This window comes from Salvelinus namaycush, chromosome 22 (assembly GCF_016432855.1).
Source record: "Salvelinus namaycush isolate Seneca chromosome 22, SaNama_1.0, whole genome shotgun sequence".
Classification (NCBI taxonomy): domain Eukaryota; kingdom Metazoa; phylum Chordata; class Actinopteri; order Salmoniformes; family Salmonidae; genus Salvelinus; species Salvelinus namaycush.
Window position 1 is genome coordinate 16,217,617 of NC_052328.1, and position 25,198 is coordinate 16,242,814.

General features: G+C 42.6%; 1 long non-coding RNA gene across 1 annotated transcript; it reads right to left on the bottom strand.

Moving 5' to 3' along the window:
• Nucleotides 1-8,475: 8,475 nt before the first annotated feature.
• LOC120066947 lies at nt 8,476-21,790 on the bottom strand. Its single transcript, XR_005478890.1, has 4 exons — nt 21,624-21,790; nt 19,459-19,957; nt 9,789-9,873; nt 8,476-8,994 (listed from the first exon to the last, which is right to left on the bottom strand). It is a non-coding gene; the product is annotated as an uncharacterized LOC120066947 (long non-coding RNA).
• Between the last annotated feature and the right edge of the window lie 3,408 nt (nt 21,791-25,198).

The window sequence follows — 25,198 nt, forward strand, 5'->3', positions numbered from 1 at the left end:
ATTAGAAATACATTTAATAAAAATATAGGACAAAACGCACATCACGACAAGAGACAACACTACATAAAAAGAGACCTAAGACAACATTAATACATAACATTACAGTAACACTTTTGTATGACTTTATACCATTATTTTATCATAGGTGCTTTTCAATGCACAACCACCTTTTTTCCCACGGATTGATGTTTCAGCATTGTCTCAATGGAGAGTTTGGCGTTCGACTTGCCATGTGCAACACGCACCCGCAGTTACAAGCCTGATAGAGTTAGCAGTAGGTGGACGAGCAATATCGACCGTCAATGTACAGATGAAGCCTGAGCTGGAATGTGAAGTGAACTGAAGCTGGTTAGTTTTAGAAAACCCTGAGTAGATCTAGCTTGGTAATATACTGAGTTCAGGATGCCAAGCTCTGTGAGATTTTCATAGCGATGGGGCAGACGTTTTGATCGAGAGACCTTTAAAAAATATGGACATTTTGTCTGTCAATAAACATACAAATATGTATTTAACAGTTATAAGGAAGGTGAAATCTTAAAGTTAGTAATTTAATAATTTGATTATACTATATTTAGAAAGCATATAAGTAATTTCAAGCCTTAATCATACAGTTTTGTTGAATAGGAAATACATATTTTCATATTTGTACTGTATTCTTGTGCTTGTGTCCTCAAAAGTCACTACACCTCAGCAATTTATACCCATTTTCACAAGAAAGGTGAGATTGTAACCTTTATTGGAGTATGCAGCATTACCAGTTATTGTTTATGACCCTCTCATGATAAATAATTACTTTTGGGGATTACATAGATTACATTTAGTTACATTTAACTGGATTAAGTAACCTTCTATCTTATGTAACCATACCAAACATTTCATATCATACTAATTTGAATGTCCCGGATTTACATTTACTAGGTAGTCTGAAACCAGACGGTTAGCCTAAATCTGTCGGGCTCCTATCCTTGTTTGTTGGGCTTGATGTGCTTCTTGAAGAGGACTTGTGCCTCATAGGCAGTGGAAAACGTGTGTGTTGTATTCTGGAAGGTCAAGATGAGTTTTGCTGGGTGGATGAAGCTGGATTTCAGGTTTAGCTAGGATCCCACCTCGTAGATCACCCTCTTTTTCAAGTTGGGTACTCAGATCTGGGTAGATGCTGATCCTCTTCTCCACATAGGTCAGAGCCCCCGATTCCACTGCGAGGCGAACAATTTGCCATTTGACAAAAAAACTGTGGGTTCCTACAATCATACACCGAGATCGGTTCCAAAGGACACATGCGGTGCGCAAAGTTTATCAGCTGCATGGGACACAGCTTCTCCTGCCCAGAAAGTTAATAGAAAATACATTTGGGTTGCCAGCATCCACACCAGTTTCCAGTCCTGTGAATTTACGTGCATGATTTTCGAGTGATTGTTTTCTTTTATAGGAGATTGATTTCCCCGACTAATTTAGTTTGCGCTGTTTCCAGGTCATGGAGTTGGCCCTCTTTCCCATTTGCCACTGTCTCAAAACTTTCCACTTCATCAAATCAAATAGAAATGTGTCACGTGACGAATACAACAGTTGTAGACCTTACCGTGAAATGCTTACTTACAAGCCCTTAACCAACAATGCAGTTAAGAAAATAGAGTTAAGAAACTATTTACTAAATAAAATATATATTTTTTAAAGTAACACAATAATGAGGCTATATACAGGGAATATCGGTACCGAGTTAATGTGCGGTGGTACAGGTTAGTCGAGGTCATTTGTACATGTAGGTAGGAGTAAAGTCACTATGCATAGATAACAAACAGCGAGTAGCAGCAGTGTAAAAACAAAGGGGAGGGGTGGGGTCAAGGCAAATAGTCCGGGTGGCCGTTTAATTAATTGTTCGGCAGTTTTATGGCTTGGGGGTTGAAGCTGTTAAGGAGCCTTTTGGACCTAGACTTGGCGCTCTGGTACCACTTGCCGTGCTGTGGCAGGGAGAACAGTCTATGACTTTGGTGACTGCAGTCTTTGACTATTTTTTGGGCCTTTCTCTGACACCGCCTAGTACACTGCTCAAAAAAATAAAGGGAACACTTAAACAACACAATGTAACTCCAAGTCAATCACACTTCTGTGAAATCAAACTGTCCACTTAGGAAGCAACACTGATTGACAATAAATTTCACATGCTGTTGTGCAAATGGAATAGACAACAGGTGGAAATTATAGGCAATTAGCAAGACACCCCCAATAAAGGAGTGGTTCTGCAGGTGGTGACCACAGACCACTTCTCAGTTCTTATGCTTTCTGGCTGATGTTTTGGTCACTTTTGAATACTGGCGGTGCTTTCACTAGTGGTAGCATGAGACGGAGTCTACAACCCACACAAGTGGCTCAGGTAGTGCAGCTCATCCAGGATGGCACATCAATGCGAGCTGTGGCAAGAAGGTTTGCTGTGTCTGTCAGCGTAGTGTCCAGAGCATGGAGGCGCTACCAGGAGACAGGCCAGTACATCAGGAGACGTGGAGGAGGCCGTAGGAGGGCAACAACCCAGCAGCAGGACCGCTACCTCCGCCTTTGTGCAAGGAGGAGCACTGCCAGAGCCCTGCCAGAGTCATGCAAAATGACCTCCAGCAGGCCACAAATGTGCATGTGTCTGCTCAAACGGTCAGAAACAGACTCCATGAGGGTGGTATGAGGGCCCGACGTCCACAGGTGGGGGTTGTGCTTACAGCCCAACACCGTGCAGGACGTTTGGCATTTGCCAGAGAACACCAAGATTGGCAAATTCGCCACTGGCGCCCTGTGCTCTTCACAGATGAAAGCAGGGTCACACTGAGCACGTGACAGACGTGACAGAGTATGGAGACGCCGTGGAGAACGTTCTGCTGCCTGCAACATCCTCCAGCATGACCGGTTTGGCGGTGGGTCAGTCATGGTGTGGGGTGGCATTTCTTTGGGGGGCCGGACAGCCCTTTATGTGCTCGCCAGAGGTAGCCTGACTGCCATTAGGTACCGAGATGAGATCCTCAGACCCCTTGTGAGACCATATGCTGGTGCGGTTGGCCCTGGGTTCCTCCTAATGAAAGACAATGCTAGACCTCATGTGGCTGGAGTGTGTCAGCAGTTCCTGCAAGAGGAAGGCATTGATGCTATGGACTGGACCGCCCGTTCCCCAGACCTGAATCCAATTGAGCACATCTGGGACATCATGTCTCGCTCCATCCACCAACGCCACGTTGCACCACAGACTGTCCAGGAGTTGGCGGATGCTTTAGTCCAGGTCTGGGAGGAGATCCCTCAGGACACCATCCGCCACCTCATCAGGAGCATGCCCAGGCGTTGTAGGGAGGTCATACAGGCACGTGGAGGCCACACACACTACTGAGCCTCATTTTGACTTGTTTTAAGGACATTACATCAAAGTTGGATCAGCCTGTAGTGTGGTTTTCCACTTTCATTTTGAGTGTGACTCCAAATCCAGACCTCCATGGGTTGATAAATTTGATTTCCATTGATCATTTTTGTGTGATTTTGTTGTCAGCACATTCAACTATGTAAAGAAAAAAGTATTTAATAAGAATATTTAATTCATTCAGATCTAGGATGTGTTATTTTAGTGTTCCCTTTATTTTTTTGAGCAGTGTATATACAGTTGAAGTCGGAAGTTTACATACACTTAGGTTGGAGTCATTAAAACTCGTTTTTCAACCACTCCACAAATTTCTTGTTAACAAACTATAGTTTTGGCAAGTCAGTTAGGACATCTACTTTGTGCATGACACAAGTCATTTTGCCAACAATTGTTTACAGACAGATTATTTCACTTATAATTCACTGTATCACAATTCCAGTGGGTCAGAAGTTTACATACACTAAGTTGACTGTGTCTTTAAACAGCCTGGAAAATTCCAGAAAATTATGTCATGGCTTTAGAAGCTTCTGATAAGCTAATTGACATAATTTGAGTCAATTGGAGGTGTACCTGTGGATGTATTTCAAGGCCTACCTTCAAACTCAGTGCCTCTTTGCTTGACATCGTGGGAAAATCAAAAGAAATCAGCCAAGACCTCAGAAAAAAAATGTAGACCTCCACAAGTCTGGTTCATCCTTGGGAGCAATTTCCAAACACCTGAAGGTACCACGTTCATCTGTACAAACAATAGTACGCAAGTATAAACACCATGGGACCAGGCAGCCGTCATACCGCTCAGGAAGAAGACACGTTCTGTCTCCTAGAGATGAACGTACTTTGGTGCGAAAAGTGCAAATCAATCCCAGAACAACAGCAAAGGACCTTGTGAAGATGCTGGAGGAAACAGGAACAAAAGTATCTGTAGCCACAGTAAAATGAGTCCTATATCGACATAACCTGAAAGGCCGCTCAGCAAGGAAGAAGCCACTGCTCCAAAACTGCCATAAAAAAGCCAGACTACAGTTTGCAACTGCAACTGGACAAAGATCGTACTTTTTGGAGAAATGTCCTCTGGTCTGATGAAACAAGAATATAACTGTTTGGCCATAATGACCATCGTTATGTTTGGAGGAAAAAGGGGGAGGCTTGCAAGCCAAAGAACACCATCCCAACAGTGAAGCACGGGGGTGGCAGCAACAGGTTGTGGGTGCTTTGCTGCAGAAGGGACTGGTGCACTTCACAAAATAGATGGCATCATGAGGCAGGAAAATTACGTGGATATATTAAAGCAACATCTCAAGACATCAGTCAGGAAGTTAAAGCTTGGTCGCAAATGGGTCTTCCAAATGGACAATGACCCCAAGCATACTTCCAAAGTTGTGGCAAAATGGCTTAAGGACAACAAAGTCAAGGTATTGGAGTGGCCATCACAAAGCCCTGACCTCGATCCCATAGAAAATTTGTGGGCAGAACTGAAAAAGCGTGTGCGAGAAAGGAGGCCTACAAACCTGACTCCGTTATGCCAGCTCTGTCAGGAGAAATCGTCCAAAATTCACCCAACTTATTGTGGGAAGCTTGTGGAAGGCTACCAGAAACGTTTGACCCAAGTTAAACAATTTAAAGGCAATGCTACCAAATACGAATTGAGTGTATGTAAACTTCTGACCCACTGGGAATGTGATGAAAGAAATAAAAGCTGAAATAAATCATTCTCTCAACTATTATTCTGACATTTCACATTCTTAAAATAAAGTGGTGATCCTGACTGACCTAAGACAGGGAATTTTTACTAGGATTAAATGTCAGGAATTGTGAAACACTGAGTTTAAATGTATTTGGCTAAGGTGTATGTAAACTCCCGACTTCAACTGTAGGTCCTGGATGGCAGGAAGCTTGGCCCCAGTGATGTACTGGGCTGTACGCACTACACTCTGTAGCGCCTTACGGTCGGATGACGAGCAGTTGCCATACCAGGTGGTGAAGCAACCGGTCAGGATGCTCTCGATGGTGCAGTTGCAGAAATGTTTGAGGATCTGGGGACCAATGGCAAATCTTTTGAGTCTCTTGAGGGGGAAAAGGCATTGTCGTGCCCTCTTCACAACTTTCTTGGTGTGTTTGGTCCATGATAGTTCGTTAGTGATGTTGACAGCAAGGAACTTGAAACTCTCGACCCACTTCACTACAGCCCTGTCAATGGGGGTGTGTTTGGCCCTCCTTTTCCTGTAGTCTGTGATCATCTCCTTTGTCTTGCTCACGTTGAGGAAGAGGTTGTTGTCCTGGCACCACACTGCCAGGTCTCTGACCTCCCTATAGGCTGTCTCGTCGTTGTCGGTGATCAGGCATACCACGTTGTGTCGTCAGCAAACTTAATGATGGTGTTGGAGTCGTGCTAGGCCACACAGTCGTGGGTGAACAGGGAGTACAGGAGGGGACTAAGCACGCACCCCTGAAGAGCCCTCGTGTTGAGCATCAGCGTGGCAGATGTGGTGTTGCCTACCCTTACGACCTCGGGGCGGCCCGTCAGGATGTCCAGGATCCAGTTGCAGAGGGAGGTTTTCAGTCCCAGGGTCCATAGCTTAGTGATGAGCTTTGTGGGCACTATGGTGTTAAACGCTGAGCTGTAATCAATGAACAGCATTCTTACATAGGTATTCCTATTGTCCAGGTGGGAAAGGGCAGTGTGAAGTGCGATTGAGATTGCGTCATCTGTGGATCTGGTAGGGCCGTATGCGAATTGGAGTGGGTCTAGGGTTTTCGGGATGATGGTGTTGATGTGAGCCATAGATTCATTTACCGGTTTTAATTGCATGTCAAGGCAGAGGTAATTTCCTCACAAACTATCTCTCGGATAGTAGTAGCGAACTCTTTCTGTTGTCTCGTGTTCAGAGACACCATGTTCCCACAGGTGATTTGTGAAAAGACTGAAATATGCCAACTGCTTGAGCAAAATAAGACCTGCTTTTGTTCCTTCGAATACAGTGAATGTTCCACACCTTGATATGGTGTTTTACACTGAGTACTCAAAACACTAAGAACACCTGCTCTTTCCATGACATAGACTGACCAGGTGAAAGCTATGTCGCTTGTTAAATCCACTTCAATCAGTATAGAATAATGGGAGGAGACCGGTTAAAGGATTTTTAAGCCTTGAGACAATTGAGACATGGATTGTGTATGTGTGCCATTCAGAGGATGAATGGGCAAGACAAAAGATTGAAGTGCCTTTAACGGGAATGGTAGTAGGTGCCAGGCGCATCGGCTTGTGTCAAGAACTGCAACGCTGCTGGGGTTTTCAACAGTTTCCCACGTGTATCAAGAATGGTCCACCACCCAAAGGCCATCCAGCCAACTTGACACAACTGTGTGAAGCATTGTAGTCAACATGGGCCAGAATCCCTGTGGAACACTTTAGACACCTTGTAACGTCCATGCCCCAACGAATTGAGGCTATTCTGAGGACAAAAGGGGGGTGCAACTCAATATCAGGAAGGTGTTCCTAATGTTTGGTATACTCAGTGTATGTTGACAATTATTTTTTAAATGTCTGTTAATTCATAGTTATTTTGCAAAAGAAAACCACGAGAAAGCCGTTGCATATCAATGCATGCCACAGTTTTTTTACTTTAAGTGTTTTCTTTGTTTGGGTGTGCATTTCTGCCTGCAAAGACGGCCCTGGCTGCAAAGACGGCTCTTGATCGGGTTGTGTGTGGAGGGGGACCACCTGTTGTTGTACATGATATTGATACGGCTGTGAACCGTTTCTATGGTTTTAGAAGTTGATTCGTCGGGATTGGGTTCAGCGAGGACCACAGCAGACAGGCTTCCCCCATTCTTTCTATGGGAGGGGCCTGCATCTGCAGCTGTCCACGTTAATGAAAGTTTATCCCTGCTCTAGGTCGCGTCCCAATCAAACAGCTCGGGAGCGTGGTGCATGACCTCATATGACTATGTCCCCAGAGGCCGACAGACGCCTCCTTGTTGTTCACCTCGTAAACGCCCTTGGGTGTTATTCCTTCGCCCAGTTGACAGCCATAAACTCTGCTGTTCCCACACTATAACCCACTATAAACTGATGTCATCCTGATCTACATATTAATAGGGTGGTGATCTAAGACACATAAAAGTTAAGAGAGAAAAAAGCCTTAGAGGGTTCTCCCTTTGCTTGGGGGTACTCGAAAAGCCAAGGGTGTTGACAGTCCACAGGAGGCTGCTGAGGGGAGGACGGCTCTTAATAATGGCTGGAATGGGGTGAATGGAATGGCATCAAACACATGGCAACCATGTGTTTTATGTGTTGGATACCATTCCATTTATTCTGTTCCAGCCATTACTATGAGCCCGTCCTCCCCAATTAAGGTGCCACTGGCCACCTGTGCTTGACACGGGTGGTGAGAAATTGCAATAAGAAAAGATGATTACTCACAGAGAGGCTTCGGAGTGTAGGCGTAAAGATGTTGAAAGCGCTGGGTCGTAAAATAAAAGATCCCTTTTCACATTTCACCTTGAGTAGAATACTAACAGCAGCTCAGTGAATTATAATGGTTTATGAAATGTGCAAAATGAGCTGACCAATGCTTTTATATACTTTTGAATCCTCTTGAATGGCCACAAATGGCAATTGTTTATTACTAAGCTTAAATCTTTATTTTCAAACTGAAATGCCTCAATTCTATGTCCCCAAGTACAAACATCTACAAATGATATTTCTATACCTTACCATACAGTATATATGGTCATCTTCTATATTCGGGTCCCTCTGCCCTATCAAATCCACTGTCTAACATCAAGGTATACACCTTGACCGCATGATGACTTATTTCACCTGATTCTGTGTGTGTGTGTTTTAGTGGAGGTGTTTCCCATGTGCAGACAAAGCATGTCCCATTATGGGTCGCTATGTTGACACGTTCCCCATCCCCAGGGGACAATCCAATATGAAGTTCTACCTGAACACCGGAGATGCTGAGCCCCTTTGCCTGTAAATAATTATTTAATACATTTTAGAATAAGGCAGTAACGTAACAAAATGTGGAAAAAGTCAATGGGTCTGAATAGTTTCCGAAGGCACTGTATTCAAATTCCTGGGTACCGCTACAATGCAAATGTAACCATCGATGGCAGAAGATCCCAACCAGGGATAATGAACATATAGCTCTGTATGAAGAGCATGGCAACACCCGCCAGTATCAGGTTTACATGTACTGTATGTGACTACTCCTGATATAAACTAGCTTATAGACGAGTTGAGATGTTATGTCACACACATGTTTTCAATTGTTTCATTTCTATTTCATTCTTCTAATTGTAAGTGTCAACATCATAGCCCATAAAATCATTTGGATTTCTGAAGACTGTTGAACTTGAATAACAGAAAGATCTATTCATAGGACAACTGACTGACCCTGCCCCAATCTAAACTGACTAAAGGAATGAAAATGTTCTGCTCTTTCCTAAAGTGGCCTCCTGAGACCTAATAAAACCTACAGTACAAGCTCTTCATCGATGCTGAGACGGACATTGACGAGGTGACTGGGATGAAGTTCCGCTGGAACAACCACATCATCAACCCCCTGCGCCCCATGTATGGTGCCACCAAGATTGAGCAGCTGCGAAGGAAGGATAGCAAATTGTACGTCAGTCTCTCTGTCTATCCTGCCGGTCTGCCCTGCATGTCTATCTACCCTCCCAGCCCTGCCAGTCCCACTTGTGTGGCAGCTGTCTGAGCCTCAGGAGGACAAGCAAGGGCATTCTGTTAATGCTAGCTGTACACCCCCTAGTGCCAATATGGCCCCCTGAGGCTTCAAACTCAGCCCTAACAAAACTATTACCGCATTATGATTTACTGCCTATGCACCCTTATACAGATGTTTATGGTTAACGCTTCGAACACACCGACAGAGTCATTGCGCAATATAGCACGCAGTATCATCTGGATAGGATATGTATGCAACAAAAGTTCAACATTCACCTTCTGCTACCATTTCTGTCAAGCCGTCTACACATACAGTTTGACGCATATGTTCCATAAATCCAACGTATGCACCACACCGAACGCACTGCAACTGCAACGCTGCAAGGCAAACGCAGTGTTTCATTGGAAATGAATGTAATTCTGGTGTACCACAATGCAATGACGCGGTCGGTGTGTTCGAAGCGTAACTCTACATTTGGTTTGGAGTGTAAACCTATGAAGGGAGGAACACATTAAATTACATGCTACTAGTTGTTTTTTTTAAATGTATGTATTGTATACACAGGCAAACATGGACTGTATCCTTTAATATACTGTATAACAAGGGATTATCTTGAAAGAAAGATGTCTGTTCTGTAAAACACTAGAGGGCAGTGTAGGACCACCATCTGTGATAGACGTTTTCCCATTCACGTTCCACTGACTTACCATCTCTCTCCTCTCTGTTGCAGTTATTTGTTCTGTGGAAAGAGGGTGCGTGAAAATGTGCACCAGACCCTTGATCCATGCCGACCTAAGTGAAGCACAACCAAACATGGTTTACAGAGATTTACAATAAAGTTACAGCATTTGAACTCTTTCTATGAGTCACAGTCATCTGTCCTTTCTACAATTGTGTAAAGACATCTAAAGAATAAAGCATTGCAGCAACATGAGTGAAAGATAGAGGACATCCGTATATCCTTACCTGTACAAGATCAAACAAATGCTTGGAATGCCAAAAACGTATAAGATACCGTATGAAAGAATATGCAGAGTTGGGTTGAAATCCTGACTTGAGATGTGTGTTTGCATAAAGTGTGTGCACGATGCTTGCAGAAAGAAAGTTCCACATCTCTTTATGACCATCATTAATGTTGAAAGACTGGGGGCTGCATTTGTGCAAACACAAATTTACACTAAATTACACGTTAAGATCATTTCTCTCCTTTTCCCATTTAGAGACAAAGTGCAGCCAGCCAAAAAGCCTGCCTAATGTGTCAGATATGTGTAATTCCAACAGATGGAATGTGTTCACAGCTCTCATTAACATGTCCCTGGCCTTTCACCAGCTTATGAAGTCCTGATTGGGTCTCATTGTTTTGGCTTCATTTATTTGAATACCCACCCTATGATTATGGCTGGGGAAAATACAGCATTAAAAGGCAAGCTGCCATTTTCATCAGAATGCTAACAAAGTGCATTTGTATGCAGTGACTTCTCTGAGTCGAGCCATCAGCACTCACACAATACCAATCAGAACAATCTGCAGAGACACAGCTCTGAGAGTGACTACATTATGGTATTAGACACAGAATTAAATATGGGGCTAAGGGGTGGGGGGGATGCTTGTGTCTTCAAATCCGCCCTAGACATCCATCACTGTCTTTCTTTTTTTGTTTCTTTTTAATAGGCTCATTGAATGCAGAGGCTAATGACAAAATAACTGGCTAATTCCAGTAATTATGGCTGTTTGTCTGAGGGAATTTGTGTATGACAGCGTTTCATTTTGATCAGTGCTCCCGGAGCTCTGGGGGTGGCTTTGGAGCTAACAAAGGACAGGCAGGTTAAGCATTAGCAAGGTATACTTAAAACAGGGGAAAACACGACAGATGACAGATAAAAGATTTTTCAATGTGTATACAGTTATATAATTGGATGTGTATACAAAAGCATGCTACTATATGAATGACAGAGAGAGGGTTTGGTACTTTGGTAACTTTGGATTAGATAATGGTTGGGCTAGATAATGGGTTTTTTGGACTCCTTGAATACCAATCTTCTGAATAATTGCTTCGAAAAAACCTGAATGTTTATTTATTTTCCTTCGTTTTTACCCTCCCCCCCAATTTTGTGATACCCAATTGGTAGTTACAGTCTTGTCCCACTGCTGCAACTCCCGTACGGACTCGGGAGAGGCGAAGGTCGGGAGCCATGCGTCCTCCGAAACACGACCATGCCAAGCTGCACTGCTTCTTGACACACTGCCCGCGTAACCCGGAAGCCAGCCGCATCAATGTGTCGGAGGAAACACATTACAACTGGTGATCGAAGTTGAGATATGTGGTTCCCCCACCTAACTTCGCCGACGAGTAGGTAAACCACCACTCCCCTCCATATTATTGACCAATGTGCAATCATTGGAAAACAAACTGGACGATCTATGATTAAGACTTTTCTACCAACGGGACATTAAAAACTGTAATATCTTATGTTTCACCGAGACGTGGCTGAAAGACGACACAGACAATATAGAGCTGGCTGGCTTCTCCATGCATCGGCAGGACAGAGCAGCTACGTCTGGTAAGACGAGGGGCGGGGGTGTGTGTCTATTTGTCAATAACAGCTGGTGCGCAATGTCTAATATTACAGAAGTCTTGAGGTATTACTCGCCTGAGGTAGAATACCTCATGTAGACCACACTATCTACCAAGAGAGTCCTCATCTATATTATTCATAGCCGTCTATTTAGGACCACAAACTGATGCTGGCACTAAGACCGCAATCAACAAGCTGTATAAGGCCATACGCAAACAAGAAAATGCAAATCCAGAAGCGGCACTCCTAGTCGCCGGGGACTTTAATGCAGACAAACATCTATTTTACCTCATTTCTACCAGCATGTCACTTGTGCAACCAGAGGGGGAAAAAAACTCTCGACCACCTTTACTCCACACACAGAAGCATAATTCTATCCTCCTGATTAATACGGAATTGGTTGATGACGTGGATGCTACGCTACAGGACTGTTTTGCTAGCACCAACTGGAAAATGTTCCGCGATTCATCCAATGACATTGAGGAGTATACCACCTCAGTCACCGGCTTCATCAATAAGTGCATCGACGACGTCATCCCCACAGTAGCTGTACGTACATTTCCCAACCAGAAGCCATGGATTACAGGCAACATCTGCACTGAGCTAAAGGTAGAGCTGCCGCTTTCAAGGTGCGTGACACTAATCCAGACGCTTATCAGACATCCCGCTATGCCCTCAGACGAACCATCAAACAGGCAAAACGTCAATACAGGACTAATCCTACTATACTGGCTTTTACGCTCGTCAGATGTGGCAGGGGTTGAAAAATATTATGTTATTATGTTAAATATATTATGTTATATTAAAGTGAAACCCAGCCGCGAGTTGCCCAGTGACGTGAGCCAACCTGACGAGCTAAATGCCTTTTATGCTCGCTTCGAGGCAAGCAACACTGAAATATGCATGAGAGAACCAGCTGTTCCGGACGACTGCGTGATCACGCTCTCCGTAGCTGATGTAAACAGGTCAACATTCACAAGGCTGCAGGGCCAGACGGATTACCAGGATGTGTACTCAAAGCATGCGCGGACCAACTGGCAAGTGTCTTTACTGACATTTTCAACCACGTCAGTAGCCATGGAGTGCTTTGAAAGGCTGGTCATGGCTCACATCAACACCATCATGCCGGAAACTCTAGATCCACTCCAATTCGCATACTGCCCCAACAGATCCACAGATGACGCAATCTCAATCGCACTCCACACTGCCCTTTCCCACCTGGACAAAAGGAACACCTATGTAAGAAGGCTGTTCATTGACAACAGCTCAGCATTGAACACCATAGTGCCCACAAAGCTCATCGCTAAGCTAAGGACTCTGGGACTAAACACCTCCCTCTGCAACTGGATCCTGGACTTCCTGATGGGCCACCCCCAGGTGGTAAGGGTAGGCAACAACACATCTGCCACGCTGATCCTCAACACTGGGGCCCTTCAGGGGTGCGTGCTCAGTCCCCTCCTGTACTCCCTGTTCACCCACGACTGCGTGGCCAAGCACGACTCCAACACCATCATTAAGTTTGCTGACGACACAACAGTAGTAGGCCTGATCACTGACAACGATGAGACAGCCTATAGGGAGGAGGTCAGAGACCTGGCAGTGTTGTGCCAGGACAACAACCTCTCCCTCAATGTGAGCAAGACAAAGGAGCTGATCGTGGGCTATAGGAAAAGGAGGGCCGAACAGGCCACCATTAACATTGATGGGGCTGAAGAGAAGCAGGTCGTGAGTTTCAAGTTCTTTGTTGTCAACATCACTAACGAACTATCATGGTTCAAACACACCAAGACAGTTGGAAGAGGGCAAGGCAATGCCTTTTCCCACTCAGGAGAATGAAAAGACTTGGCATGGGTCCCCAGATCCTCAAATATTTCTACAACTGCACCATCGAGAGCATCCTGACCGGTTGCATCACCACCTGGTATGGCAATTGCTCGGCATCTGACCGTCAGGTGCTACAGAGGGTAGTGAGTATGGCCCAGTACATCACTGGGGCCAAGCTTCCTGACATCCAGGACCTATAGACTAGGCGGTGTGAGAGGAAAGCCCAAAAAATTGTCAAAGACTCCTGTCACCCAAGTCATAGACTGTTCTCTCTGCTACTGCACAGCAAGCAGTACCGGTGAGCAAAGTCTAGGACCAAAAGGCTCCTTATGAGCTTCTACCCCCAAGCCATAAGACTGCTGAACAATTTATCAAATAGCCACCCTGACTATTTACATTGACCCGCCCCCCTTTGTTTTTACACTGCTGCTACTCGCTGTTTATTGTCTATGCATAGTCGCTTTACAAATTATCCTGACTAACTTCTACCTCCGCACATTGACTCGGTACCGGTACCCCCTGGATATAGCCTTGTAATTTTCTTGTGGTACTTTTTTTCCCTCACTTTAGTTTATTTAGTAAATATTTTCTTAACTCTATTTCTTGAACTGCATTGTTGGTTAAGGGCTTGTGACAAATAACCTTTTATTTTATTTGAACTATTTTAAGATGAAAGCACTAACTGTAAATCTCTCTGGATTAGTGTCTGCTAAATGACTAAAATGTCAATGTAAATATGGTTGGGGTGTGGTTAGCTAGATTATCATAAATTCATAAATGGATTAGGATGTTTCCTGGCGAGTGAAAAATATCAGAATAATTTCGTATCTATCTACGTATCTACTAAGCATACTAGTAGTGCGTGAGAGCTAATCATACTGGAGTTGTTGTGGCCACATTAGGAACAAAGGGTTGCTGGTCTGATCCAGGGGCGTTTCTAGGATTTTAAGACCTTCGGGGCTTAGCCCAAAGCCAGTAGGGTTGTTCGGGGGCATTCTCCCCCGGCAAAAAGAAGAAGTAATTTCAACAGCTAAATGCATGAATTTCGTGCACTTTGAGATTATCAGTGAGATTATAACATTGAGAGAATAGATCTTCAAACATAGACTCTGACCTGTCCAATGAGCCAAACTGATTAAAGAATCCCAGAGTATCCAAACACACACTCTCTCTCTCTCTCTCTCTCACACACAAAAACACACACACAAACACACACACTGTGCAGTAATTACAATACATAGAGAAACTTTAATCCCCTAATGTCGATGCCTGTGCCCCCGCAAAAATGAATTAGCATAATAATAAAAAATAATAAAATAAATCAGTCAGTTTAAGATAGAGATAAACTCAGCAAAAAAAGAACCGTCCCTTTTTCAGGACCCTGTCTTTCAAAGATAATTCGTAAAAATCAAAATAACTTCACAGATCTTCATTGTAAAGGGTTTAAACACTGTTTCCCATGCTTGTTCGATGAACCATAAACAATTAATGAACATGCACCTTCTGGAACGGTCGTTAAGACACTAACAGCTTACAGACGGTAGGCAATTAAGGTCACAGTTATGAAAACTTAGGACACTAAAAGAGGCCTTTCTACTGACTCTGAAAAACACCAAAAGAAAGATGCCCAGGGTCCCTGCTCATCTGCATGAACGTGCCTTAGGAATGCTGCAAGGAGGCATGAGGACTGCAGATGTGGCCAGGGCAATAAATTGCAATGTCCGTACTGTGAGACGCCTAAGACAGCGCTACAGGGAGACAGGACGGACAGCTGATCCTCCTCGCAGTGGCAGACCACGTGTAACAACACCTGCACAGGATCGGTACATCCGAACATCACACCTGCGGTACAGGTACAGGATGGCAACAAATGTCCGAGTTACACCAGGAACGCACAATCCCTCCATCAGTGCTCAGACTGTCCGCAATAGGCTGAGAGAGGCTGGACTGAGGGCTTGTAGGCCTGTTGTAAGGCAGGTCCTCACCGGCAACAATGTTGCCTATGGGCACAAACCCACCATCGTTGGACCAGACAGGAATGGCAAAAAGTGCTCTTCACTGACGAGTCGCGGTTTTGTCTCACCAGGGTTGATGGTCAGATTCGCGTTTATCGTCGGAGGAATGAGCGTTACACCGAGGCCTGTACTCTGGAGCGGGATCGATTTGGAGGTGGAGGGTCCGTCATGGTCTGGGGCAGTCGGACTGAGCTTGTTGTCATTGCAGGCAATCTCAACGCTGTGCGTTACAGGGAAGACATCCTCCTCCCTCATATGGTACCCTTCCTGCAGGCTCATCCTGACATGACCCTCCAGCATGGCGATGTCACCAGCCATACTGCTCGTTCTGTGTGTGATTTCCTGCAAGACAGAAATGTCAGTGTTCTACCATGGCCAGCAAAGAGCCCGGATCTCAATCCCATTGAGCACGTCTGGGACCTGTTGGATCGGAGGGTGCGGGCTAGGGTCATTCGCCCCAGAAATGTCTGGGAACTTGCAGGTGCCTTGGTGGAAGAGTGGGGTAACATCTCACAGCAAGAACTGCAAAATCTGGTGCAGTCCATGAGGAGATGCACTGTAGTACTTAATGCAGCTGGTGGCCACACCAAATACTGACTATTACTTTCGATTTTGACCCCCCCGTTGTTCAGGGACACATTATTCAATTTCTGTTAGTCACATGTCTGTGGAACCTGTTCAGTTTATGTCTCAGTGGTTGAATCTTGTTATGTTCATACAAATATTTACACATGTTAAGTTTGCTAAAAAGAAATGCAATTGACAGTGAGAGGACATTTCTTTTTATGCTGAGTTTATATATACACTGCTCAAAAAAATAAAGGGAACACTTAAACAACACAATGTAACTCCAAGTCAATCACACTTCTGTGAAATCAAACTGTCCACTTAGGAAGCAACACTGATTGACAATAAATTTCACATGCTGTTGTGCAAATGGAATAGACAACAGGTGGAAATTATAGGCAATTAGCAAGACACCCCCAATAAAGGAGTGGTTCTGCAGGTGGTGACCACAGACCACTTCTCAGTTCCTATGCTTCCTGGCTGATGTTTTGGTCACTTTTGAATGCTGGCGGTGCTTTCACTCTAGTGGTAGCATGAGACGGAGTCTACAACCCACACAAGTGGCTCAGGTAGTGCAGCTCATCCAGGATGGCACATCAATGCGAGCTGTGGCAAGAAGGTTTGCTGTGTCTGTCAGCGTAGTGTCCAGAGCATGGAGGCGCTACCAGGAGACAGGCCAGTACATCAGGAGACGTGGAGGAGGCCGTAGGAGGGCAACAACCCAGCAGCAGGACCGCTACCTCCGCCTTTGTGCAAGGAGGAGCAGGAGGAGCACTGCCAGAGCCCTGCAAAATGACCTCCAGCAGGCCACAAATGTGCATGTGTCTGCTCAAACGGTCAGAAACAGACTCCATGAGGGTGGTATGAGGGCCCGACGTCCACAGGTGGGGGTTGTGCTTACAGCCCAACACCGTGCAGGACGTTTGGCATTTGCCAGAGAACACCAAGATTGGCAAATTCGCCACTGGCGCCCTGTGCTCTTCACAGATGAAAGCAGGTTCACACTGAGCACATGTGACAGACGTGACAGTCTGGAGACGCCGTGGAGAACGTTCTGCTGCCTGCAACATCCTCCAGCATGACCGGTTTGGCGGTGGGTCAGTCATGGTGTGGGGTGGCATTTCTTTGGGGGGCCGCACAGCCCGCCATGGGCTCGCCAGAAGTAGCCTGACTGCCATTAGGTACCGAGATGAGATCCTCAGACCCCTTGTGAGACCATATGCTGGTGCGGTTGGCCCTGGGTTCCTCCTAATGCAAGACAATGCTAGACCTCATGTGGCTGGAGTGTGTCAGCAGTTCCTGCAAGAGGAAGGCATTGATGCTATGGACTTGCCCGCCCGTCCCCCAGACCTGAATCCAATTGAGCACATCTGGGACATCATGTCTCGCTCCATCCACCAACGCCACGTTGCACCACAGACTGTCCAGGAGTTGGCGGATGCTTTAGTCCAGGTCTGGGAGGAGATCCCTCAGGAGACCATCCGCCACCTCATCAGGAGCATGCCCAGGCGTTGTAGGGAGGTCATACAGGCACGTGGAGGCCACACACACTACTGAGCCTCATTTTGACTTGTTTTAAGGACATTACATCAAAGTTGGATCAGCCTGTAGTGTGGTTTTCCACTTTAATTTTGAGTGTGACTCCAAATCCAGACCTCCATGGGTTGATAAATTTGATTTCCATTGATAATTTTTGTGTGATTTTGTTGTCAGCACATTCAACTATGTAAAGAAAAAAGTATTTAATAAGAATAGTTCATTCATTCAGATCTAGGATGTGTTATTTTAGTGTTCCCTTTATTTTTTTGAGCAGTGTATATTTTTGGCATGCATCTCAATCCACTGCATCCACCTATGTAACACTTCCACATCTGCAGTGACAGAGCTAGAGTGGTGTTTGTCAGACCATGAGACATCCCGAAAATCAGTCTTCCCATAGAATCATCTGTAGCGTCTGAACGGTTTGGCCTACAAACTATGTTCTTAGTTTTCCTCTATGATCCCGACAAGCATCTTGGGACTCGTCTGAAGTTGGTACAGCCGATCTGCCTTCCGGTTACTGGCCCAACGCTCTAACCACTGGGCTACCTCTGCCGCCCCATGAGCCAATTAGGTGTGTTGTGCCATGGTAGGGGTGGTATACAGAAGATAGCCCTATTTGGTAAAAGACCAAGTCCATATTATGGCAAGAACAGCCCAAAGAGAAATGACAGTCTATCATTACTTTAAGCAATGAAGGTCAGTCAATCCGGAACATTTCAGGAACTTAGAAAGTTTCTTCAAGTGCAGTCGCAAAAACCATCAAGCGCTATGATAAAACTGGCTCATGACTGGCTCTCATTCCTTTCCACAGGAAAGGAAGACCCAGAGTTACCTCTGCCGCAGAGGATCAATTCATTAGAGTTACCAGCCTCAGAAAATGCAGCCCAAATAAATGCTTCACACAGTTAAAGTAATAGACACATCTCAACATCTGTTCAGAGGAGACTGTGTGAATCAGGCCTTCATGGTCGAATTGTTGCAAAGAAACCACTACTAAAGGACAACAATAAGAAGAGACTTGCTTGGGCCAATAAACACGAGCAATGGACATTAGACCAGTGGGAATCTGTCCTTTGGTCTGATGACTTCAAATTTGAGATTTTTGGTCAACAGCCAACAAATGCTCACCATATGTGGGAACTCCTTCAAGACTGTTGGAAAAGCATTCCAGGTGAAGCTGGTTGAGAGAATGCCAAGAGTGTGCAAAGCTGTCATCAAGGCAAAGAGTGGCTACTTTGAAGAATCTCAAATATAAAATATATTTTGATTTGTTCAACACGTTTTTGGTTAATACATGATTCCATATGTGTTATTTAATAGTTTTGGTGTCTTCACTATTATTCTACAATGTAGAGAATAGTAAAAATAAAGAAAAACCATTGAATGAGTAGGTGTGTCCAAACTTTTGACTGGTGCTGTATATATGGAGACTGTTAAGTGACAAAACAAACGGGTTAAATACATGTAAAATAAAATGTTTTACAAATGTTTCATAATCTTTCTTATATCTCTCAGATATAGGATTTTTTGGGGTGGAGGGACTATCTGTTGTTCCATGTAGTGAATCTGTTATTCAATGAGTTTGTATGGGCTAATAGCAGTAAGGCCAAATACAACTTGTTATCAAAAAAAAATTATATATATTTTTGTATACTTCAAGGGGTCTTAAAATTCTAAATTAAATAGCAAAATGTTCCTTGGTATGACCTTCTTAAAACAATTCCATATAGCTTCGTAGTACCTCACTTGCAAATTATTTGTAAACCATGTTTTGATTTTTCACTGTCTGTATTTCACCTGTTATAATTTGAATCTATAAATCAACTTGAAGTGATACTGTGTGCTCAACCCACCTCTGTTCTCTCTCCATCTGCCCTCTTGTCACTTTATCTGTGTCTTGTCCGTTGCCGTTAATGTCTTCTTTGTCTTCCTTCTTCTGTTATGGCCTGTTCCGTTCTTCTGGTGTCTCGCTCCATCATATCCTATTCTTCTTTTGCTATCTCTGTGTCTTGCCTCTTGTCTCTCCATCATTTACTCTTCTGTTGCTACCTATATGTGTCTTGTCTGGTGTGTGTTTCTCCATCATATCCTACTCTTCTGTTGCTATCTCTGTGTCTTGTCTCGTGTCCCTCTCCATCATTTACTCTTCTGTTGCTGCCTGTGTCTTGTCTGGTGCATCTCTTTAGTTTCGCTATCCAAAATGGTCAAGGGGATACTGGGGTAGCTTAACTTGTTTTGGGCCTATGTCTGGGTCACCTAAATCATCCTCTTCCCTACCAGTTGCCCCTGACTGCTGCTGTTCTAAGTGCTCCACTGGCCTGTTGTTCTCATCTGTTATCCTCCTTGGCTCATCTGAAAGGTAGCATGGTAGAGGTGCCATTAATGTCATTAATTCGTTTTAAAGGGCAAATACACTTAAGCAAACAAATACTAATTAAATCAAAATAATGGCTAGGTAACTTGACAGAGGGAAAACGTGTTGAGCTCTCCCTTTTCCTCTGCATGATGTTATACTAGCGGCCCTCCCCCTTCAGATTTTTTTTATTTGTCAAACACACATGATATGCATGGTGTACACAGTGCAATGAAATGCTGACTTGCAGGTTAACCTCTCGACAATGCAACAATAGAAAAGTAAGTAGCTAAGTGAATACAAAGCGTAATACAAATAAAAGCTAAATGAAATAATTTCACCAATTTAATAATGGGCAGTTTTTTGTACAATTAGGTACATAGCGTATATGGAAATAACAGACATCAGCCAAGCATGTTTACCTGTAGAATGGAATAACGTTAGGTTATAAGACCTCTATGATTCATTTCATTTCATTTAGTCAGTTCTACCACCTCAACATTGCTAATTTTTATATTGTAGTAAAGTTCAGCTTCAGTCCACGGGAGGACACTGTATCACTGTCAGAAGACATGCACTTCAGTCAGAAAAACGTTCTCAGTTAGATAGCCAGCCAGTAACGTAAACTCACCCCATTCCGTACAAATGTGCGCAACCACAACATTCAAACGAGGCTACAAAGAAAACTAATGGGACTGTAGCGACTGTGTTGACTTCAAAATCTGGGGTGTGAACTAGGTTTCTATTCAAGCGTTGATCGACATGGTAATGGCTCTATAGTATTGGAGAAAAGTTGAAAAAACGGACCCTCCGTTACATCGTGGCGTGTCATGTCGTAACGTACAGCACGCATGAAGCAACTATTTCTGTCTTACAATCTCTCTCCACCAGGTGTAGCACTTCTCTCATCCTTTAAAAACAAGACATGGACAGTGACGGGGTAAGGGAGGGATACCTAGTCATTTTTTGCTTCATCATTGCATGCGATCATCATTCGCAAAGCCGCTGTTTACTTCTAAGATCACTTTAGCATCGCCCTAAAACCCGATTCAAATTCGACACAAACCTTCAAATAGGTAAGTAATCACACATTATATAAACTATTTCGTGTTTTATTTACATTTTAGAGGCGATAAGGTGATAAATTGGACAGATCGAGTGAAAAAAAGCAATTTTCCCACACGACATCTCTCCTTCTCACTATCACGCATTAGTTTCGCTTCCCCACCCGCCATTTTTAAAAAGACCCGACGGGGCTCATTACCTACTTGAATTATGCATAAACGGGCAGTGTTTGGGTCATGTAATTGATTCTGTTGGAAAGGGGAGATATTGTGCTTTACAATGGTATTGACATTACAGTTGATCTGGAAGTTTTACGTTTTTGGGGCGCTAAAATAAGGGCAATTGTACGGACCAAGGCGATGTACGAGTTTACGTTAACTAGCTACAAAAACGAAACCCATCAAATACACTCTCTAGAAATAAACACTTTTCCTAATATCATTACTTATATCAACATTCTTAGCTTGCCCGCTCACTAAATATACTGTTAAATAACTCTGACTGACACCCAATAGCTTAAGCTAGTTTATAAGCATTAGCCAACCGTATGCTGAGGTAGACTAACGTTAGCTAGTTAGCTACCACCAAACCTGCACAAACCTGTGGCTAACTCTGCTGCTGCTGCTGCTGCACTTTGACTCTCCGGCTGTTCTGCTCTCTCCACCTCATTCACTGCTGTCTCAACCTGCTCGCTTTCTTTGGCCTTTCTTTTGGAAGAAGTTCCTATGCTGTCCTAAGAAGTGCTATGCTGCAGACTCTGACTGAGTGACAGACGTTTTGCTGAGTGACTACATAAAACAGGTGCTGTGGGGGAGGAGTCATGTGGCGTAAGCGGACCTCTGCTTCACTTCAAGGGCTTCTTGCAGTGCCTGCTACTGCCTAACGCAGTGTATTGTATTGCTTATATTTGTAATAAAAATTTGCTTCAGCCCCGGATGTTTTTGGTCCAGACCTTTTTACCTTTTTTTATTTTTACACTTCAGTCTGATATGAGTTTCTATAACCACACATCACTTGTGCTATGCAGTATATATAGAAGAAAAAAAAATCTTGAAAATTTTTATGACAAATATAAGCAATGATGCCTGTTAGTCATATAACCCCCCCTACTAGAATATCTAACAGTTAGTCATATAAACCCCCTACTAGAAGATCTAACAGTTAGTCATATAAACCCCTACTAGAATATCTAACAGTTAGTCATATAAACCCCTACTAGAATATCTAACAGTTAGTCATATAAACCCCTACTAGAATATTTAACAGTTAGTCATATAAACCCCTACTAGAATATCTAACAGTTAGTCATATAAACCCCTACTAGAATATCTAACAGTTAGTCATATAACCCCCTACTAGAATATCTAACAGTTAGTCATATAAACCCCTACTAGAATATCTAACAGTTAGTCATATAAACCCCTACTAGAATATCTAACAATTAGTCATATAAACCCCCTACTAGAATATCTAACAGTTAGTCATATAAACCCCCTGCTAGAATATCTAACAGTTAGTCATATAAACCCCTACTAGAATATCTAACAGTTAGTCATATAAACCCCTACTAGAATATCTAACAGTTAGTCATATAAACCCCCTACTAGAATATCTAACAGTTAGTCATATAAACCCCTACTAGAATATCTAACAGTTAGTCATATAAACCCCCTACTAGAATATCTAACAGTTAGTCATATAAACCCCCTACTAGAATATCTAACAGTTAGTCATATAAACCCCCTGCTAGAATATCTAACAGTTAGTCATATAAACCCCTACTAGAATATCTAACAGTTAGTCATATAAACCCCTACTAGAATATCTAACAGTTAGACATATAAACCCCCTACTAGAATATCTAACAATTAGTCATATAAACCCCCTACTAGAATATCTGACAGTTAGTCATATAAACCCCCTACTAGAATATCTAACAGTTAGTCATATAAACCCCCTACTAGAATATCTGACAGTTAGTCATATAAACCCCTACTAGAATATCTAACAGTTAGTCATATAAACCCCCTACTAGAATATCTGACAGTTAGTCATATAAACCCCTACTAGAATATCTAACAGTTAGTCATATAAACCCCCTACTAGAATATCTAACAGTTAGTCATATAAACCCCTACTAGAATATCTAACAGTTAGTCATATAAACCCCTACTAGAATATCTAACAGTTAGTCATATAACCCCCTACTAGAATATCTAACAGTTAGTCATATAAACCCCCTACTAGAATATCTAACAGTTAGTCATATAAACCCCCTACTAGAATATCTAACAGTTAGTCATATAAACCCCTACTAGAATATCTAACAGTTAGTCATATAAACCCCTACTAGAATATCTAACAGTTAGTCATATAAACCCCTACTAGAATATTTAACAGTTAGTCATATAAACCCCTACTAGAATATCTAACAGTTAGTCATATAAACCCCTACTAGAATATCTAACAATTAGTCATATAAACCCCTACTAGAATATCTAACAGTTAGTCATATAAACCCTACTAGAATATCTAACAGTTAGTCATATAAACCCCTACTAGAATATCTAACAGTTAGTCATATAAACCCCTACTAGAATATCTAACAGTTAGTCATATAAACCCCCTACTAGAATATCTAACAGTTAGTCATATAAACCCCTACTAGAATATCTAACAGTTAGTCATATAAACCCCTACTAGAATATCTAACAGTTAGTCATATAAACCCCCTGCTAGAATATCTAACAGTTAGTCATATAAACCCCTACTAGAATATCTAACAGTTAGTCATATAACCCCCTACTAGAATATCTAACAGTTAGTCATATAAACCCCTACTAGAATATCTAACAGTTAGTCATATAAACCCCTACTAGAATATCTAACAATTAGTCATATAAACCCCTACTAGAATATCTAACAGTTAGTCATATAAACCCTACTAGAATATCTAACAGTTAGTCATATAAACCCCTACTAGAATATCTAACAGTTAGTCATATAAACCCCTACTAGAATGTCTAACAGTTAGTCATATAAACCCCCTACTAGAATATCTAACAGTTAGTCATATAAACCCCCTGCTAGAATATCTAACAGTTAGTCATATAAACCCCTACTAGAATATCTAACAGTTAGTCATATAAACCCCTACTAGAATATCTAACAGTTAGTCATATAAACCCCCTACTAGAATATCTAACAGTTAGTCATATAAACCCCTACTAGAATATCTAACAGTTAGTCATATAAACCCCCTACTAGAATATCTAACAGTTAGTCATATAAACCCCTACTAGAATATCTAACAGTTAGTCATATAAACCCCCTGCTAGAATATCTAACAGTTAGTCATATAAACCCCTACTAGAATATCTAACAGTTAGTCATATAAACCCCTACTAGAATATCTAACAGTTAGACATATAAACCCCCTACTAGAATATCTAACAATTAGTCATATAAACCCCCTACTAGAATATCTGACAGTTAGTCATATAAACCCCCTACTAGAATATCTAACAGTTAGTCATATAAACCCCCTACTAGAATATCTGACAGTTAGTCATATAAACCCCTACTAGAATATCTAACAGTTAGTCATATAAACCCCCTACTAGAATATCTGACAGTTAGTCATATAAACCCCCTACTAGAATATCTAACAGTTAGTCATATAAACCCCCTACTAGAATATCTAACAGTTAGTCATATAAACCCCTACTAGAATATCTAACAGTTAGTCATATAAACCCCTACTAGAATATCTAACAGTTAGTCATATAAACCCCTACTAGAATATCTAACAGTTAGTCATATAAACCCCTACTAGAATATCTAACAGTTAGTCATATAAACCCCTACTAGAATATTTAACAGTTAGTCATATAAACCCCTACTAGAATATCTAACAGTTAGTCATATAAACCCCTACTAGAATATCTAACAATTAGTCATATAAACCCCTACTAGAATATCTAACAGTTAGTCATATAAACCCTACTAGAATATCTAACAGTTAGTCATATAAACCCCTACTAGAATATCTAACAGTTAGTCATATAAACCCCTACTAGAATATCTAACAGTTAGTCATATAAACCCCCTACTAGAATATCTAACAGTTAGTCATATAAACCCCTACTAGAATATCTAACAGTTAGTCATATAAA